Below are 20,829 nucleotides of genomic sequence, written 5' to 3' on the forward strand. Positions count from 1 at the left end.
ATTGGATGTGAATTTCTACTTCATTTCCTTACATACAGGGAGCAACTTCTATCAGTCACCCCACCTTGACAAAGTGCCCAGCGAGGCATGAAACGGGTTGGAGACTTAAGGAGAGGAGAAGCCATCTTGCTGCTGCCCGAAGTACCGACACGCCAGTCGCTGACGTCAGCAAGCCGCGTCCCGGGACCAAAGCCGCAACAGAAGATTCCACCCAGAAGCGGACAGCAACTGAGCTGAGGAATTCCGCTGCCTCTGTAAGGTTAGGGTTAGTAGGGAAAGCGCGACAATCTCCCTCTCTCACCTCACATCCTCCAAAAGGAGTGTAAACATTATTTTACTAATACATTTTTACTTTACAGGTGTCACTCGTATAAACTAATCCCAGCGCTCTTTTTTACCCCTCAGAACCTTTGCATTTATGAGAGCTGCTATACCATCAGTGCAGTTGATTTAACATTTTTCTCCTCACTTAGGATTATGGGGTATGGGACATTATACAATAACACCGGAGGGATGTGACCAGAGAGGTGACTGCTGGGAATGGGAAATTAGACAGTAACACCGGGGGGGGGGATGTGACCAGAGAGGTGACTGCTGGGAATGGGAAATTATACAGTAACACCGGGGGATGTGAAGGAGAGGTGACTGTTGGGATTGGGACATTGTACAGTAACACCGGGGGAAGTGACTGGAGAGGTGGCTGCTGGGTATGGGACATTATACAGGAATGAGGCATTATCCAGTAACCCCTGAGAGGTGACTGCTGGGAATGAGGCATTATACAGTAACACCAGGGGATGTGACCGGAGAGGTGACTGCTGGGTATGGGACAGTATACAGTAACATCAGAAGAATGTAACCAGAGAGGTGTGTGCTGGGAATGGGACATTATACAGTAACACCGGAGGATGAGACCGGAGAGGTGACTGCTGGGAATGGGGCATTATACAGTAACACAGGGGAATGTGACCGGAGAGGAGACTGCTGGGAATGGGACATTATACAGTAACAAAGGGGATGTGACCAGAGAGGTGACTGCTGGGAATGGGTCATTATACATTAGCATTGGGGGATGTGACCGGAGAGGTGACTGCTGGGAATGGGGAATTACACAGTAACACCGGAGAGGTGACCGCTGGGAATGAGGCATTATACAGTAACATCGGGGGATGTGACCAGAGAGGTGACTACTGGGAATGTGGAATTATACAGTAACACCGGGGGAGGTGACTGCTGGAAATGGGACATGATACAGTAACACCGGGGGATGTGACCGTAGAGGATACAGCTGGGAATGGAACATTATACAGTAACACCTGGGGATGTGACCGTAGAGGATACAGCTGGGAATGGGACATTATACAGTAAAACCGGGGGATGTGAACGGAGAGGTGGCTGCTGGGAATGGGGCATTATACAGTGACCCGGGGGAAGTGACTGGAGAGGTGGCTGCTGGAAATGGGACACTATACAGTAACACCGGGAGATGGGACCGGAGAGGTGACTGCTGGGTATGGGACATTATACAGGAATGAGGCATTATCCAGTAACCCCAGAGAGGTGACTGCTGGGAATGAGGCATTATACAGTAACACCGGGGGATGTGACCGGAGAGGTGACTGCTGGAAATGGGACATTATACAGTAACACCGGGGGATGTGACCGGAGAGGTGACTGCTGGGTATGGGACATTATACAGTAACACTGGGGGATGTGACCAGAGAGGTGACTGCTTGGAATGGGGAATTATACAGTAACACCGTTGGAGGTGACTGCTGGAAATGGGACATTATACAGTAACACCGGGGGATGTGACCGGAGAGGTGACTGCTGGGAATGGGGCATTATAGAGTAACACCGTTGGATGTGACCAGAGAGGTGACTGCTGGAAATGGGGCATTATAGAGTAACACCGGGTGATGTGACTGGAGAGGTGATTGCTTGGAATGGGACATTATACAGTAACACCGGGGGGATGTGACCAGAGAGGTGACTGCTGGGAATGGGAAATTATACAGTAACACCGGGGGATGTGACCGGAGAGGTGGCTGCTGGGAATGGGGCATTATAAAGTAATCCTGGCGGATGTGACGGAGAGGTGACTGCTGGGATTGGGACATTATACAGTAAAACCGGGGGATGTGACCAGAGAGGTGACTGCTGGGAATGGGGCATTGTAGAGTAATCCTGGCGGATGTGACAGAGAGGTGACTGCTGGGATTGGGACATTATACAGTAAAACCGGGGGATGTGACCAGAGAGGTGACTGCTGGGAATGGGAAATTATACAGTAACACCGGGGGATGTGACCGGAGAGGTGGCTGCTGGCAATGGGGCATTATACAGTAACCCTGGCGGTTGTGACGGAGAGGTGACTGCTGGGATTGGGACATTATACAGTAAAACCGGGGGATGTGACCAGAGAGGTGACTGCTGGGAATGGGGCATTATAGAGTAACACCGTTGGATGTGACCAGAGAGGTGACTGCTGGAAATGGGGCATTATAGAGTAACACAGGGGGATGTGACCTGAGAGGTGATTGGTGGGAATGGGAAATTATACAGTATCACCAGGGGGATGTGACCAGAGAGGTGACTGCTGGGAATGGGAAATTATACAGTAACACCGGGGGATATGACCGGAGAGGTGGCTGCTGGGAATGGGGCATTATACAGTAACCCTGGCGGATGTGACGGAGAGGTGACTGCTGGGATTGGGACATTGTACAGTAAAACCGGGGGATGTGACCAGAGAGGTGACTGCTGGGATTGGGGCATTATACAGTAAAACCTGGGGATGTGACCAGAGAGGTGACTGCTGGGATTGGGGCATTATACAGTAAAACCTGGTGATGTGACCGGAGAGGTGACTGCTGGGAATGGGGCATTATACAGGAGCACCGGGGGATGTGACCGGAGAGGTGACTGCTGGGAATGGGACATTATACAGTAACACCAGGGGATGTGCCTGATTGCTAGAGAGGCCGTCCTGCCGAATACCGGTTCCCACCGTTTCCCCTCCCTACAATGCAAGGGGATGTGTAACAAAGACACTTGCCCTCGTATTCCACTGCTACAGGAGAAATCCTTCGATGGTTGGCGACCATGAAAATATTTCTCCTGCCTTCACAAATAAGTCAATCTCAGTGCTGGATCATGAATAGTCAAAGTACATGACCGGACACACTGATACAGCTTTCACATCGCAAAATGCAGGGTCGCACCGGGACTTTGAAACGGTTCAGTCCCAGCCAGGGCTGTCTTAACGGGATGCAGTTAAAATCCCGTTGGAGGGAATCCTGGCGTTCAGAATCCCGATGCCGGAATCCCGACCGCCGAAATCCCGACACTTTCTCCCTCCGTGGGTGTCCACGACACCCCTGGAGGGAGAATAAATTAGCGTGCCGAGCGTAGCAAGGCACCGGGCCTGCTGCGTGGCGAGTGCAGCGAGCCCGCAAGGGGGGGCGATCCACGTGCCCCCCTTGTCAGGATTTCGGCGTTCGGGATTCCGGCGTCGGGATTTTGAACGCCGGGATCCCGACCGCTGGGATTTCATACTGAATCCGTCGTAACAGCAGTGTAGGCCCCTGGGCAAAGCAATGCACTGGGACCCTTACCTATTCTCCCCTCCTCAGAAAAACTCTAAAGGTGCCCATACACATTCCAATGCGGCGGGTGCAATGTGTGCTTTGAGATGCGCGCTCCCGCGGCATCTCATCGCACTGTACAAAAAGTATGTGCTGCACATACTTTTGTACTTGCTTTTCATCGCATTGCATGCACAACGCATGTACAAGGCATGCGATGCGTGCTATTTAAGCTCAAAATGCACGCCCGCATCGAGACGTGTATGGGCACCTTAAGGCTGGTTTCACACACTCCGGCTCCTGCCGGACGGTGAAATCCCGCACGGCCAGGGAGCCGTGCCTCACACACTAGTTTATCATGGAAGGGATGGCCACAGCCCGGCAGCCGTCCCTTCCAGTGGCGGGATTCGGCTGCAACCGTGCGGCCGGGCCGTGGCCGTCCCGTGTGAATGGACACAATAGTGTCCATTCACAACTAGTGTGTGCGGCACGGCTCCCTGGCCGTGCGGGATTTCACCGTCCGGCAGGAGCCGGAGTGTGTGAAACCAGCCTTAGTCAGAGAGAACCTGAGAATTCTGACTGGGAAGTGCAATTAACAGGTCAGATGTGGACTGCTGCTTTGAAGTTGGATATCTCAATTTCCCCAGGGCCGATTTTCAAAATTCTGGTATCCCTGGAAAAAGGGGATCCTCAGCTATCAGAGTATGGCCCTTATACACCTGGGGCCCCAGAGCAAGTGCCCATTAAGCCCATACAAAAAGACCGCCCTGGTCCCAGTTCGCTGACGTCATCCGGGGGAGATTATGCTGTGTACACACGGGGGCGATAGGGGCTGAAATCGCTGGGAATATGGTCGCTGAGCAACCATATTGCCAGTGATTGGAGTGTGCACCAGCGATAAATCGCCGGGTGCGCGCTCCCGTTTTCATGCTCCTCCGACCAGCGACATCCCCTGCCTCTTCACCCAGCAGTGTTTAAATTTTCATCTGCGACCATCTCTGGTCGCAGATGAAAACGGCACACTGGGCAATATGATTGCTGAGCAATATATTGCTAGCGATCATATTGCCCCGTGTGTACGCACCTTTATTCCTAACAATTTTGCTGCACCCGTCATCTTGAAACGTGCACATGTCCCTTTGATAATGAATTTACAAGACTGCCTAATTAGAGCAATAATTGATATTTGCGTGGAGATTAATAACAGTATTACAGACACACATGCTATGACCGATAACACACACGTAACAGACTTATTTTAATTTTTTTTCTAATGCACTTTATTTCACATTTATCACTTTTCACTTATGTTTTTAATATTTCGCTGTCCTTAATAAATGAATCAATAAACATCATGTTTTAGCCAATTCTCTGTTTCTTGGGTCACTTTATTAATGTACCTATAACATTAATCAGAACATTAATATATGCTAACCTAGATTGCCCCTTGTAGGAATACTTTATCTTTCTTTGCTTCCAAGTCTAATACATATTCCTGGGTGCGCCTCCCCCATTACCAATTGATACTTAATATAGTAATGCAGGGGTGAGATAGCTATACCAATTACAGGCCGTGCGGATTGATAACCTCTATCTATTAACCGGTATCAGCGGTATCAGATGGTCGAAAGTCATCAGGTCGACATACTGCAAAGTCGACATGGGTCTAGGTCGACAGGTCATTAGGTCAACATGGTCTAGGTCGACTGGGTTTTTCACTGGAATTTTGTTTGTTTTTTTTGAGCCGACATGTGCCGACAGGCGGAATTTCATGCCCTACCATCCACTAGGGCAGGCGTTCCCAACCACGGTCCTCAGGACACACCAACAGTGCAGGTTTTAGTGATATCCAGGCTTCAGCACAGATGGATTAATCCAAATCACAGGTACTAATTAAGTCACCTGTGCTCAAGCCTGGATATCATTAAAACCTGTAATGTTGGTGTGCCTTGAGGACCGTGGTTGGGAATGCCTGCACTAGGGTGTGGTAGGAGAATAACATAGAGTGCCAAGCACAGCCAGACATGCGAGGGGATGCGGTGCACTTAATCCTGTGTCCATGTTGACTGTGTCGGCATTCGGGTAAAAAAAAAAAGTACAAAACCCCATGTTGAGCTAGACCATTTCGACCTAATGCTTTTTTGGACCAAATGACCTGTTGACCTTGACCCATGTTAACCTTGCAGTATGTTGACCTAATGACTGTCGACAATCTTTAGGTCGACCATATGATCCTTACCTGTTTCAGCAAGGAGTGTGAGGCCAATTTCTCTCCAGGGAATGGAGAAATATCTGTGTTTAGAGCCAGACTAGAATCACGTCTGTCTGTACGGGTTGCCCGTCAGGCCGCGCCCGCAGACAATAGATCGGGTATCATTTTTTTTTTTTTTTTATGTATGTTTGACAAAGGCCATACACTTCATTGGAGGTGAAGATCCGCAGACGAAGGCCAGAGCATACAGCTAATTGCTGCCGATCCTACTATTAAAAAAGAAAAAGGAATGTATTGTATACACAGAACATCAAACATGCCTTCCAACTTTTACCAATAGATCAGTGGGACCTGCATGCAGCTGGCCCTGGAAAGGGGCGGGGCTATGTGCAACGGGGGCGGGACCGGGCATCGAGGCCCCGGGTTTTCCATCTTCTTTGCCAGCGTACCCAGCCCCGTCTCTCCTTGCTGCACCTATCCAGCAATCACCGGCTGCCCCACAAAGCAGAGCAGCCATGATCACCTCCCCTCAAGGGACATCAGGGCAGGCTCCAAATAGCGGGACCGTACCACTGTAATCAGGACAGTTGGGAGGAATGCTATTCGTTTTCGGGACTTGTCTCCTGTCCTACATAACAGTTTATAGATGCTGTGACCAGGGGTGAGGGTCATTAAGTCGACAGTAATTAGATCTATTGGTCTGCAGTGAAAAGGTCTACATATGAAAAAGATCGACCTGGTTTAAATTGACGCTGAAAATGGTCGACACAATCCAAAAGGCTGCATGAAAAAGGTCAACACAGGAATAGGTCGACATGAGTTATTAAAGAAAATTGTGTATGTGGAAATCTGCTGACACGGCCACTGTATAAGTGTACAGCGACACGGACACACAGCTCCAATTTCTATTCACTTTTTCTTAATGCACTTTTTTAATTTTAACCTATTTTGCTGTTTTGTGCCAATGAATAAACTGTATATTCTACGCAGGGGCAGAGCGTCCATGGCGTCCCAGTCAGTGACTGCCTCCATCAGAGCAGCCGTAATGGTAATTGGTCTGTACACAGTCTCCGTCCTGCCCCCACTTAAAGTTATTCCTCCTGGTTATATATGGTGGCTAATTATTAATATTATGTAGTTTGAGCAGAAAATATTGTGGTATCAGTGGATGAGTCAAAAACTCAGGCTGCTCCCGGATCCGAAGGCGCTACACCCCACGCCCCTGAAACAGCAGACACTGGAGGAGGATTCGAACCCGTGGTGGCTCAGCCTGAGTGGCTGTCCCAAACGCTGAACTAACGGTACACGCCACTGTACCAGCCACTCATACACGGACTGTCCGTGTATCTTGTAGCTACAATGCAGTGACGTCATTCACGCTGTGCCGCACCATCGCCACCTATTGGCAGCTGCTGGAACTACACCTGGCACATATTGCATCGTCATCACTGCTGCTCCCCCTACATGAGCACTCTGCCCCGGCTGCTCTGATGGAGGCAGTCACTGACTGGGACGCCATGGACGCTCTGCCCCTGCGTAGAAGAAGCGGCTGGTAAGTGCACATGTGCAGAACACCCCCTGAGCATTGAGCAACCTGTGGGTGAGGACTGGAGCTCAGTCTGTATGTTGGTCATGTATGTGACTCCCACAGGGCTGCTGTATGGTGCTACTGGGGATATCTATGTGTATGGGCATACCAGTGTATCCTCAGCAGCGCTACTCTATGGCTCAGGTTGTAATATCTCAGCCCCAGTGCTGTCTGCATTATTATACACTGTATATTATCTATCTGCTTTCCCAAAGTGTGACACAGGTGTATATAGACCAGATTATAATCTATGGAAAGCCTCTGTGTGTATACCATATGTTCTCTCTCTCTGCTGCAGTAGATATGCGCGCTTTGCTATGTTCTATGATAATAAACACATGTGAGTGTAATGGTAAATATGTGCCCGGCATGCCAATGTGGTGAGATACAGGTGCGCCAAACCGTACAGGCTAGCAAACTGCACGTAGCCATTAGTGCAGATGTAGGAAAACTGGGCATACTGTATATAGGCTGGGATCACTGCTGCGTTCAGGTGACACCAAGTACATGTACGGGATTGCTTGCTGGATGGTTATACCATACCTCCCAACTGTCACGATTACAGCGGGACAGTCCCGATTTTCGGGTCCTGTCCCGCTGTCCCACCCACGGCAGGCATTGTCCCGCTGCGGGGGGTGGCAGTTGGGAGACCCCCAATCTAGTAGAATAGATGCTGTGCGCATGCGCACAGCGTCTATGGTACTTGTGTAGTTTCACGGCGCCGGAAGTGCAGAGGCTCGCGTGCCGCTCTAGCTATGAAACTTGGCAGCCTGCCAGAGGCTCTGATTAACCGTGCGCGTGCCCCTCTAGCTCTGTCTGACTGAGCTTGTGCCGCACTAGCTGTATGTAAACAGCGTAGCTGCCGGCCAGCAGCAGCGCTGACAGGTCAATGTCACTGTGGCACTTGTAGTTCCACAGTGAAATAGGCAGCGCCTGGGCACCGCTGACAACGGGGGTATGTTAAAGTGCACACCCCGGCACAGCGATGCCGGCGCTTCTAAACTGTACTCGAGATTCAGACGCAACTGCGTTTGAATCTCGAGTCACATAGATAGCCGCTAAGAAGCCGGAAAGCCTGGATTCAGACGCTAAAGCGTTAGAATACAGGCGCCTTGCAAGCCGCAAAGGTGTTGGGGCTTGTAAACCCAGACGCAAATGCGTCTGGATTTACTTAGGTGAAGGGGTACATCTAAATTTAGACGCAAAAGCATTTAAATTTAGGTGGCCCTAGGGGAACACTATTGAAACCCACCCTCAGTGCCACTAGTGGACGCCACAGCTGTGGACCGTGTAAATCCCACTATCCACGGCCACCCGAAGCGTGGCGGTACGCGTCCTACGACCTTTTCATACCCCCACTATCCACGTCAGCATGGAGTTGAGAATAGAATAGTGTGGCGAGCGCAGCGAGCCCGAAGCGTGGCGAGCGCACGCTGATACCTTCACAGCTATCCGCGTCCCCTCGCGGGCTTCACAGGTGTCAGCGTGAGCCCGAAGCGTGGCGAGCGGACGCTGACACCTGTGAAGCGCGCGAGGGGACGCAGATAGCTGTGAAGGTATGCCTGTCCCCTCGCGCGGCTCACTGCGCTCGCCACGCTTCGGGCTCTGTGGCTCGCTGCGCTCGCCACACTATTCTATTCTCAACTCCATGCCGAAGTGGATAGTGGGGGTATGAAAAGGTCGTAGGACGCGTACCGCCGCCCCTCGCGGGGCTCTCCACGCTTCGGGTGAGCGTGGATAGTGAGGCTGATTCAGGAACACATTCACCTCAGTGTCTCATACAGGGCTACTGCTGACTGACTACGCAAACTGCGTAGCTCCCTGACTGACTACGTAACGCTGTCCGCGCACGTCTAAGCCGAAGTGCCGGGAGTGTGAATTGAGACGCTAAATAAGTTAGCGTCTACATTGGGAACACCAGCGGTGTGCCGGGGTGTGCGATGTGCCGGGGTGTGCGATTTATAAGCCCCGTTTGTTTGTTTTTAAGCCCCGTTTGTCTGTTTTTTACACGATACACTTCATTACATTTGGCACGCGCAGCGCTACGCTACCTGGCAGGCTGCCAAGTTTCATAGCTAGAGCGGCATGCGAGCCTCTGCAATTCCGGGGCCGTGAAACTACACAAGTACCGCGTCTATTCTCGTATGAAAATGAGGTCGCGGCTAATTAGCATAAGCTGTGCCCTCATTTGCATACGCCCCACCCCCTATTTCCCCAACACAGAAGTTGGGAGGTATGTTATACAGGGATTATTGTCACATTAGTTATACTGTAGTCTAAAGTGTATACTGTATTATCTACTATCCTAATGGGGCATACACACAGGGGGCGGGATGTACTAAAGGGAAAATGTGGTAAAACGGGGGTTTTACCGCATTTCCCTATGTACCATTACCCGTCCGCCCCGTCTCCGCCTGGCAGGGTATCGCCACCTCTGGGTGGCGATACCCTATAGATGCCTATGGGCTTCTATCGCCGCCCACCGTCCTTGCGACCTCCCCCCCCCCTCCCGTCCTCCATCGATCTCCTCCTCCCCCAGCAGGTGTCACAGCCGGGAGGACATCCGGCTGTAGGGAGGAGGAGGAGAGGCAGGGGGACACTGACAGCCGCCAGGATGTGACAGAGACCCCCGCACACCACATTACAGGTATCGCGGGGGTCTCCGTCACCGCAACCCGATGCTAGCCGCATATGTTAGTACATATGTGGTAGCATCGCGGCGGCTGGCAGACGAGGGGCAGTGATGTACATTAATACATCCCGCCCAGGGGGATATGAGGCTTATTTCTAAGTGAGAAAGTAGGGGAGAGGAGGAGAGCACACTGAGTGTCTAGGTCCACTCAGTGTGCTCTCCTCCTCTCCCCTATCCCTATTACATGTATTTTGATCTGTATTAGCTTAAAATCGTTTAGTCGGAGCGGTATGCCAGTTCTCACTGGACCGCTCAGTCAGAGGCGCTACTTGCGTGACGTCCGCAGCGCTCAGATCTGACTCCTAACAGACGGAGATCTCCGGCGCTGACTCTAAAACGCCGGAGCTCCTCTGCAGGGTACACGTCCTCATTGACGCGGCTCTCCCTCTCATTTGCGGCGCGCAGTGCTGGTGCAGAGGTGGCAGATCTCACCAGACACGCACCGCTTGAGGGGTGACCCGCGGGGCACCATATTGCCTACCCTATTTGTGATGTGAAGTAATCTGATCAGTAACATCACAGGGGAACATAAACCCAGATAATTTTGTTACCAGCAGATCAGTAATAGGCGACTTAAACGCACAAAATTCCACTGTGGAAAACTGTACAATAAACCATTATTACTAATACATAGAATCTAACCAACATCTAGGAGGATATTGAGTTGGATCACACTGAGTAAGGATTTCTATCCTTTTTAAACCTACACTGTGTGTGTCTTTATGTGTCACTGTCTGTCTATATTTCGCTACATTCTTTTAAACATATCCAAATAAAAGTTAAATTTTACTTTCTTAATAACCTGTGCACCACACAGAGACATACTTTCTCTTCTTTCCAAAAATTGTCAAACCTGTGTCCAGTGGTAGCACACCCTCCCTACTCACGGTTAACCAACCGATGTACAAATACACTGAGGGTAAATGAGAACAATACTGCTTTGATAAAACCTGTGCGACTGATTGCCCCACGTTCCCCTTTCCCCAAAACTCATTTATTTCTAAGTGATCTGACTAGATCGCTTAGAAATGAAAAAAGGATCACTCCACGTGTATACCCTCTGGTGATGACGATTGCGCGGTCCCGCGCGTCGCTGTTGCCTGACTAGATTTACACTGCATCCAGTTATAAATCTAGTCATCGCCAGTGTTCTCACACCAGAGAACACTGGCCGTGACAGATTGTTCAGCACACAATGCTGAGCCATCTGTGCTTAACTGCAAACTTAGCGCAGAGGCTCACTTGCACTGTGTGTGCACAGCTTTAGGGATGGACGTCTTTGCAATTGATGACAATAGTGCAACTGCCCATTGATTGTGGCATACTATGCAATGGATGACCATCAATGTTTTTACCTATTGATGGTGATCCATTTTCTTTGACTGATTGGATTGTGGGCCAATCAAAACATGTAGGCGGTGCTTCATGAGTGTTGGGGCAGAGCTATGCTGGTGGTAAGGGTTGCTGGTCTTACTGTACTGCATATTAAAATAATAATAATAAAAAATATATATATAATTTATGTAAGGTGCTAAACAACATATAATGGTGATTCAATTGTTTTGTGCACCCGTAGCTCTTGCCTAATGTAGTGGGAGCTAATGAATTGTTCGCAGCACTTGCCCTGGTCTTGTCGGCTGCATTTTTGCGCCCTAAATAAACTAGATGCAGCTTATTGCCCTACTGTGCGTGAAGGGTGCGAGGAGAAATCCAGGTGAGGTGCAGCCTGGGAGTCGGGTCACCAAACAATTGACTTTGATTTTAAAGCTTGTTTGTCACTGAGCGTATGTTCCAGGCATGTCCAAAATGTGGCCCTTCAGCTGTTTTGAAACTACACATCCCAGCATGCCTTGACATAGTTTTAGTATTCCCTAATAGCAAAACTGTGGCAAGGCATGATGGGACTTGCAGTTTCACAAAAGCTGGCGGGCCATAGTTTGGACATGATTGGTGTATTGGGTTCATTAGCTGTTCACTAGCATTTTGCACAAACCACTTTGGCACATATGGAGATGTAATCTCTTTATTAGTGTTTTTATTAGTCTTGCACTCTACTATTACATATAATGCATGCCTTGACACCGTTTCACCGTTCGTGACACCCAAAATGTCGTTAAAATATTTGTTCCAACCAGATTGTTGCTCGGAAAATGTCCAAACTTTTTTTATTTCTTTACATTTTGGAAATACACAAAATGTTAAAATTGGATGTGAATTTCTACTTCATTTCCTTACATACAGGGAGCAACTTCTATCAGTCACCCCACCTTGACAAAGTGCCCAGCGAGGCATGAAACAGGTTGGAGACTTTGCTGCTGCCCGAAGTACCGACACGCCAGTCGCTGACGTCAGCAAGCCGCGCCCCGGGACCAAAGCCGCAACAGAAGATTCCACCCAGAAGCGGACAGCAACTGAGCTGAGGAATACCGCTGCCTCTGTAAGGTTAGGGTTAGTAGGGACATTACGACAATCTCCCTCTCTCACCTCACATCCTCCAAAAGGAGTGTAAACATTATTTTACTAATACATTTTTACTTTACAGGTGTCACTCGTATAAACTTATCCCATCGCTCTTTTTTACCCCTCAGAACCTTTGCATTTATGAGAGCTGCTATACCATCAGTGCAGTTGATTTAACATTTTTCTCCTCACTTAGGATTATGTGCCACCGAAGAAGGACGGTGAATGTGAGACACCCAGCAGCAGCCGTCCCTATGTGTTCAGAAGAGGGATCAGGACCCAGGATTCCAAGACTGTGCCTTAACCTCACTCATTGATAAATGAGAGAGACAATGACCATAAGATCCTGAAACTCACCAACAAAATCATCCAGCTGCTGACCGGAGAGGTGACTGCTGGGAATAGGTCATTATACAGTAACACCGGGGGAGGTGACTGCTGGGAATGGGACATTATACAGTAACATCGGGGGTTGTGACCAGAGAGATGACTGCTGGGAATGGAACATTATACAGTAACACCGGGGGATGTGACCGGAGAGGTGACTGCTGGGAATGGGGCATTATACAGTAACAATAGGGGATGTGACCGGAGAGGTGACTGCTGGGAATGGGTCATTATACAGTAACACCAGAGGATGAGACCGGAGAGGTGACTGCTGGGAATGGGACATTATACATTAGCACCGAGGGATGTGACCAGAGAGGTGACTGCTGGAATGGGGAATTATACAGTAACACCGGAGAGGTGCCCGCTGGGAATGAGGCATTATACAGTAACATCGGGGGATGTGACCAGAGATGTGACTGCTGGGAATGTGGAATTATACAGTAACACCGGGGGAGGTGACTGCTGTAAATGGGACATGATACAGTAACATCGGGGGATGTGACCTGAGAGGATACAGCTGGGAATGGGACATTATACAGTAACACCGGGGGATGTGACCGGAGAGAAGACTGCTGGGATTGGGACATTATACAGTAACACGGGGGGATGGAAATGGGACATTATACAGTAACACCGGGGGATGTGACCGGAGAGGTGACTGCTGGGTATGGGACAGTATACAGTAACATCAGAAGAATGTAACCAGAGAGGTGTCTGCTGGGAATTAGACATTATACAGTATCACCAGAGGATGAGACCGGAGAGGTGACTGCTGGGATTGGGGCATTATACAGCAACACAGGGGGATGTGACCAGAGAGGTGACTGCTGGGAATGGGAGAGAGAGGGTGGAGAGAGAGAGGGTAGAGAGAGAGAGAGGGTGGAGAGAGGGTGAGGCGAGAGAGAGAGGGTGGAGAGAGGGTGAGGCGAGAGAGGGTGAGGCGAGAGAGAGAGAGAGAGTGAGGGTGAGAGAGAGTGAGGGTGAGGCGAGAGAGAGGGTGAGGCGAGAGAGAGAGAGGGTGAGGCGAGAGAGAGAGAGAGGGTGAGGAGAGAGAGAGGGTGAGGCGAGAGATAGGGTGAGGCGAGAGAGAGAGAGGGTGAGGCGAGAGAGAGGGTGAGGCGAGAGGGTGAGGCGAGAGGGAGAGAGGCGAGAGAGAGAGGGTGAGGCGAGAGAGAGAGAGGGTGAGGTGAGAGAGAGAGAGGGTGAAGTGAGATAGGGTGGAGAGAGAGAGGGTGGAGAGAGAGAGGGTGGAGAGAGAGAGGGTGGAGAGAGAGAGGGTGGATAGAGAGAGAGAGGGTGGAGAGAGAGAGAGAGAGGGTGGAGAGAGAGAGAGGGTGGAGAGAGAGAGGGAGAGAGAGAGGGTGGAGAGAGAGAGAGAGGGTGAGGCGAGAAAGAGAGAGGGTGAGGCGAGAGAGGGTGAGGCGAGAGAGAGAGAGAGAGAGGGTGAGGCGAGAGAGGGTGGAGAGAGAGAGAGTGGGTGGAGAGAGGGTGAGGCGAGAGAGAGAGGGTGAGGCGAGAGAGAGGGTGAGGCGAGAGAGAGAGGGTGAGGCGAGAGAGAGGGTGAGGCGAGAGAGAGAGAGTGAGGCGAGAGAGAGAGAGTGAGGCGAGAGAGAGAGGGTGAGGCGAGAGAGAGAGAGGGTGAAGCGAGAGAGAGAGGGTGAGGCGAGAGAGAGAGGGTGAGGCGAGAGAGAGAGAGAGGGGGGGTGAGGCGAGAGAGAGAGGGTGAGGCGAGAGAGAGAGAGAGGGTGAGGCGAGAGAGAGAGAGTGGAGAGAGAGAGAGGGTGGAAAGAGAGAGAGAGGGTGGAGAGAGAGAGGGAGAGAGAGAGAGGGTGGAGGGTGGAGAGAGAGAGAGGGTGGAGAGAGAGAGAGAGGGTGGAGAGAGAGAGAGAGGGTGGAGAGAGAGAGAGAAAAGGAGAGGGGGTGTGGAGGAGGGGAAGTGAAGGAGAGGAGGGGGGAGTGGAGGAGCAGAGAAGGGGAGGGGGTGCGGAGTATAGGAGGTGAGCAGGAGGGAAGCGAGAGGAGGAGGGGAAGCAGAAGAGGAAGGGGAGCTGAGGAGTGAGAGGAAAGAAGAAAGGAAAGTAGGGGAGGGGGTGAGGAGTATTGGAAGCAAAAGAAAGGAGGGGGAAACAGGAAAGGAGGAGGGGGAGCGGAGGAGGTGGTTGGGGAGCTGAGGAGGAGGGGAGAACAGAGAGCAGGAGCAGATAAGAAGAGGGGGAGAGGAGGAGGAGAGGAGGCATGGAGGAGGTGCAGAGAAGGGAGCGCAGTGCAAGCTGGTGCTGGGTACCTCCTGTGACAATCAGCAGCGATGGTAGCGATGATTTTGCTGCCCCTGCTCCTGGGCAGACTGGGTCTGCTGCACTTTCTCTTCTTCTGTGCTAGTCATCTCTTCCTGCTCCATCTCCCCGGCGCTGGGTCTTCTCTTCCTGTACCCCAGCACAGGTTCACTGGCAGTCAGAGAGAGAAAAGTGTGGGGAAATTGGTGAGGAGAGCAAAAGAGGGCAAAGGGAGAGCTGGGGAGAGGAGAAGGGGAAGGAGGAGAGGGATCAGAGAAGAAGGAGCAAAGGAGTGGAGGAGGGGGATCAGAGAAGGAGCAAAGGAGTGGAGGAGGAGAGAAGCGGACATGTAGAGAAGTAGCACAGAAGGCACTGTGTACCTCTTGTCATTGGTGCTGCATGGTACATGATCAGCAGCGATTGAAATGCTCCTCCTCCTCCGACGAAAAGTGGTGGGGAGGAGAGAGAGAAGGGGAGCAGAGAAGAGGAGGAGTAAGAGGAGGGAGAGTAGAGGAGGAGAGGAGAAGGGAGAGCAGGAGAAGAGGAGAGGGGTGAGGAGGAGGGGAAGTGCAGGAGAAGAGGGGAGGGGGAGAGGAAGAGAGGGGAAGCGGAGAAGTGAGAGAAGGGGAGGGGGTGCGGAGGAGATGAGGTGAGCAGGAGGGAAGCAAAGGAGAGGAGGAGGAGGGGTAGTGGAGGAGGGAAAGAGATGTGGTAGCTGAGGAGAAGAGGAGCGGAGACAAGGAGAAGGGAAAGCAGGGGAGGGGTGAAGAGGATTGGAAGCAGAAGAAAGGAGGGGAAGCAGAGGAAAGGAGGAGCAGAGGAGAGGAGGAGCGGAGGAAGGGAAGCTGAAGAGAGGTTGTGGGGGAGGAGAGGGGGGGAGGAGAGGAGAGGAGGAGGGAGCGGAGGATGGAGAGTAGATGAGGAGGAGGTGGGGGAGCTAAGGGAAGGAGTAGGAGGAGTTATGAGGCTGCTGATCCCTGTGTGTGGTTATATATCTCTTATATATTTGGCTACATCTGTCACTCAAAGTGTGTCTGGAGCTATAACGCTGGGTGGAGCCTCTGACTCACTTGATTGACTCACATGACAGAGAACCAGCCCAGTGAGCCCACAGACAGTGCCAGACACCCTCTGCCTCTCCATGTTACACAGCAAAGACACAACTACTCACCAGACACACCAGGTGAGCGCCCCACACCTCTATACCTCCCAACATGACCCTCTCCAGGAGGGACAGAATGCTCTGTTTGTGGACTTCCATCTTAATTTATGATTGTCATCAACTGTCATTTTAAACAGGGTACTTGACAAGAAAGGTGTTTAAGCACAGGTGATGGTAATCCATAAATTAAGAAGAAAGTCCAGAAACAGAGCAATGTGTCCCTCCTGGAGAGGGTCATGTTGGGTATGCACCTCCCCCCCCCCCCCCCCCATTCACGGCATCCCCACGATTAAATGGCACATGCAAAACACTGACATGGCTATGGTCGACAATGAAAAAGGTTGACAAGATTTATTTTTCACTTTTTCAATGTTTTCATATTCATTCTCATGTGTCGACATGGACACCAATGAAGTGCCACACTTATGTCAACATTTACATGTGTTGACCTTTCTGTGCTGATTTTTTCTAGTGGCGATTCGCAGCACACCCGGTGACTCCCACGATCCCCCCTCCCACGATTCGCGACAACCCCCCGGGCCCCCCCTCCCACGGTTCATGGTGCCACGATTCGCGGCACCCACACCCCCCCCCCCCGCGTCCCCCCCTCCCGCAATTCTCGGCATCCACCCACGACCCCTCCTCCCGTGATTCGCGGACACCCCTCACCTCCTCCCTCCCCCCCCACCCCCGCGCGCGATTCACGGCAACCCCAGGATTAAATGGCACATGCAAAACACTGGCACGGCTATGGTCGACAATGAAAAAGGTTGACATGAGTTTTTGAAGATTTATTTTTCTTTTTTTTGAATGTTTTCATATTCATTCTCATGTGTCGACATGGACACCGATGAAGTGCCACATGTGTTGAACTTTCTGTGTTGATTTTTTCTTGTAGCAATTTTTTTCCAGTGACAACTATGAACTATGTGCACGTCCACCTACACATCATCAACCAATTCTTTGTATAATATATAACACCTGTTCTGTTTCACTGTAGGTGTTTTAAGTCAGACCTTTACCTGCTACTATTACTGTTTATGTAAATGCATTCTGAATGACAGCAACATCCTACCATCCTTCTACACGAATATATAACCAACTAGGTGAATTATCGCGCCCCGTGCCCCCCCCCCCCTCCCGCAATTCACGGACCCCCCGATCACTACCCAGCCTCCTGTTTTCCTGTGTCGTGACCTCCGCCAGTGGGGAGCCGCTGACTCAGAAACACCCTACTATACTATTGAACACACACACCTAAACAACATGCACACACAGCCCCCCCCCCCCACACACACACACACCCACAAATGTCACTGTACCATCCACACTATCAATGTACATCTTACTCTGTAACCGCTTTTTAATTAAACAAAACAAGACACACCCCCTTCCACATCATATGCTCTCTATTTAACACATTTCACCTATAACTCAAGTTGCAATGCAGGCCATCTTTCATACAATTCTAACCATCTTTCTCATATACAAATGTTCACAAATTAAGGGGGCGCAGCCCCTTACGACGGTGTGATGAGCGCCCGTAGGGCGCGATGAATCACCTAGTATATATATAATCCTTGTCTATATGACAAATGGATGGCCACCCACGGGGGTAATTATCAATGGTGTGATCAGTGAAAAACCTTGATGGTATGGAATTATAAACAGTGAGCCATCGATGGTTTGCACCAATTGATGGTTGTCCCTTCTGTAGGGAAGAACACCTACTTCCCCCACCATTTTTGACTAACTAGTGTCTTCCCCTTGTTTCTCCTTCCATTCCTCTAATCGTAAAAAGTAATATGTATTTGGTTGTTAACCATCGATGGCTGATGGTTCTCTGCCATCTTTTGCAGAGTCCTTAGCTTAGCACTGCCCCCAATGGGCCGCATCTACCAACAGCAGCTCTCTAGCATCACAAACCATCGATGTTTTGCCTATTTGTAATGTACTTTGTATTGGTAGCTTTGGATCCCTTGGTGCAGCATATAAATAAAGGATGATAATAATAATGCAGCCCATCGATCGCCAACCTTAGCAACGTATGTTTGCGCACGTGTGTGTGGGAATACATACTACAATCTCTACCCCAACTACACGATTAGAATCAGCCTCCTGACATCGCTTACCTGCCCGATGCATCTGGAAGCTTAGTGGATTAACTAGCGCACCTTACTAAGCGCACACAGGTATAGTTCATTACCTGCGTTACAATTGCTGGGGTCTTTATATTATTTATTGACTACTAATTATCTAGCACAATTCTATAGTTATTCTCTAAAGCTGGGTACACAACGCAACAATCCTTATAAAGCGATGGGCCGCTCCGATGTATCCAGTGGCGGAACTTGTGGGTTGTGGGCTCAGGTGCAAATATATATATATATAGTTTAGGGCCCCCCTCCTCCACCCCAACCAAAGTTCACAATACTTCATTGCTGGTTTGAGCAGCAGTGGGCCCCTTAGTTGTCAGGGGCCCCTTAGTTGTCAGGGGCCCCGGTGCAATGCACCTGCTGCACCAATGGTAGTTCCGCCTCTGGATGTATCACACCTGCGTGCACACTGAACGTCACGGTGTTGTGCCATATAATGTAACATATGTATAATTCAGCTGCACAGTATGAATAAGGGTCCCTAGAGGATGAGGTGGGTCCACTGCGGGGTTCCCTCTGTACCCCTAGAGGCCAGTGCAACCCTAGTCCCTTCTAAGGTGCAGCATCCCAAATGGGACAATGCGACCACGCGGCTTATCAAACTATGATTTGGGAACAGTGTATGACAAATCGAGTAGTGCGTGCACTAGGTTAGTACAATGGGTTACCTTGGTGAGTGATTTAGGAATACATTCTGTTTCTAGGGCTGGGCTGCCTGCTAGATAGGCTGTATGCCCGCCCTTGTCTGTGAGGATTGGACACATGTACACATGACCTGTGATTGACAGAGGAGCCAATCCGCGTGTGCCGCCTCCCAGCTGCCCCGTCTTCCAGATCACAGGACAGTGGACGCGTACTTCCGGGAGCTGCGCCGCCTGGACCACAGGAGGAGACTGGTCAGCCCTGCAGCGCTGCCCTGGTGTGGACCGTCTGGTGGTGAGTACAGTCAGACTGCTGCATGATGTCGCCGGCTACCCCCGCTGCCACCATGTCCTGACTGCCTCTCCTTCCTCCACCCTCCCACGCTGCTGCCTCGGCCTCCCGTTTACTGCTGCACCAGCCGCCCTCCTCCATTTCTACATACAGTATAAGGGTGACATTTTGATGGCTTACAATTTAAGGGGCTGTTGTGATGAAAGACAGTGTGGGGCTGGTGCGATGGTGACAGTGTGGGGCTGTTGCAATGGGGAGACTACAGTGCGGGCTGGAGCAATGGGGAGACTACAGTGTGGAGCAGGTGCAATGGGGAGACTACAGTGTGGGGCTGGTGTGATGGGGACAGTGTGGGGCTGGTGTGATGGGAGACTACAGTGTGGGGCTGGTGCGATGGGGACAGTGTGGGGCTGCTGCGATGGGGGACAGTGTGGGGTAGGTGCAATGGGGTTAGGGTTTTTTTCCTTGAAATGCCGCCTGCCACCGCTGGGAATAAAGAATAATCCGCGTGGCATTATGTGAATTTTGGCTCAATCCGCGTGGCATTATGTGAATTTTGGCTCAATACGTTTGGCATAATGTGTAAGGGGCAAGTATAATGGGGTCTATTATTTTGTTGCAGAATGTGTAGAAGTGGTATATGGTGTGGAACACTACACAAGGCCAATTTTGAGTGTCCACACCCTCTTTTCCTGAGCGCTCGCGCACAAATGTGTTGACACTATTGACACCAAGGTGGGCCTGTGTACTTTAAATGCCAGGACCTATTTTTAATCCCCTTCCCGCCCTTTATCTGCTCTCTGAGCGTGCACACTGGCACCATCTCTTTGCAAGTTTTTGAACAGGATTCTCCTAAACTCACTATGCCGCTATTTTTACATACTGTTGTAGACCAGCATTTTTTTTTTTTAAATATGGATGTTTTCCTCCTCTTCCCTCCCCTTCAGGATGCTACTAAAACCTTGCTGCCAGGCGTGGCCTGACTGAGCTAGCGGGTGGACGTGGGGAAGCCGAGCTCCGTAAAAATCCTGTTTCTATATCCTATCTGCGGAGATTTGGGCTTGCCTACCCTGCCTGCTTCGACCTCTGGTGCCCTCCTGATACCCCTGGACCCAGCTGGCCGGCTTGATTTGGCGGCGCGAGGACTCCTGGCCTATTTCCTCCTGTCACTGGAGAGACTGAGACCCGGCGCCATTTTAGCCACTCTGCTCGGCGGCTTGAGACTCCTGTGGGTTGCATCCGTCTACTCCCCGGGTGCTGCGGAGGCCGGTGGCTACTCCCTGTACAGGTGAGCGGTGTATGCGGGAAGCGTTCCCGTCAGGGACACGCTGCCGCTGTCCGCGCAGGGGGTGCCAGCCTTGTCCTGCCCGCATACT

General features: G+C 50.9%; 2 long non-coding RNA genes across 4 annotated transcripts in view; both read left to right on the forward strand.

Annotated features, from left to right (window-relative positions):
- LOC146053817 (uncharacterized) overlaps positions 1-2,460 on the forward strand; it is a 39,062-nt gene extending 36,602 nt beyond the window's left edge. The window contains exon 4 of the long non-coding RNA XR_014467835.1: positions 39-2,460. This is a non-coding gene — a long non-coding RNA (uncharacterized LOC146053817). The remainder of the gene's footprint in view (positions 1-38) is intronic.
- The window catches only part of LOC146053816 (uncharacterized), a 70,363-nt gene extending 50,572 nt beyond the window's left edge, over positions 1-19,791 (forward strand). Inside the window, exons 2-4 of one of the 3 annotated variants that reach the window (XR_014467834.1) lie at positions 12,321-12,521; positions 12,736-12,927; positions 19,243-19,791. This is a non-coding gene — a long non-coding RNA (uncharacterized LOC146053816). Of the gene's footprint in view, positions 1-7,178; positions 7,352-12,320; positions 12,522-12,735; positions 13,903-19,242 lie in introns of those variants that run through there. The other 2 variants (XR_014467833.1, XR_014467832.1) reach the window with 2 other exon arrangements.
- Positions 19,792-20,829: the final 1,038 nt, after the last annotated feature.

The sequence above is a fragment of the Crinia signifera genome, unplaced genomic scaffold (assembly GCF_055691185.1).
Source record: "Crinia signifera unplaced genomic scaffold, ASM5569118v1 HAP2_SCAFFOLD_210, whole genome shotgun sequence".
Taxonomy (NCBI): Eukaryota; Metazoa; Chordata; class Amphibia; order Anura; family Myobatrachidae; genus Crinia; species Crinia signifera.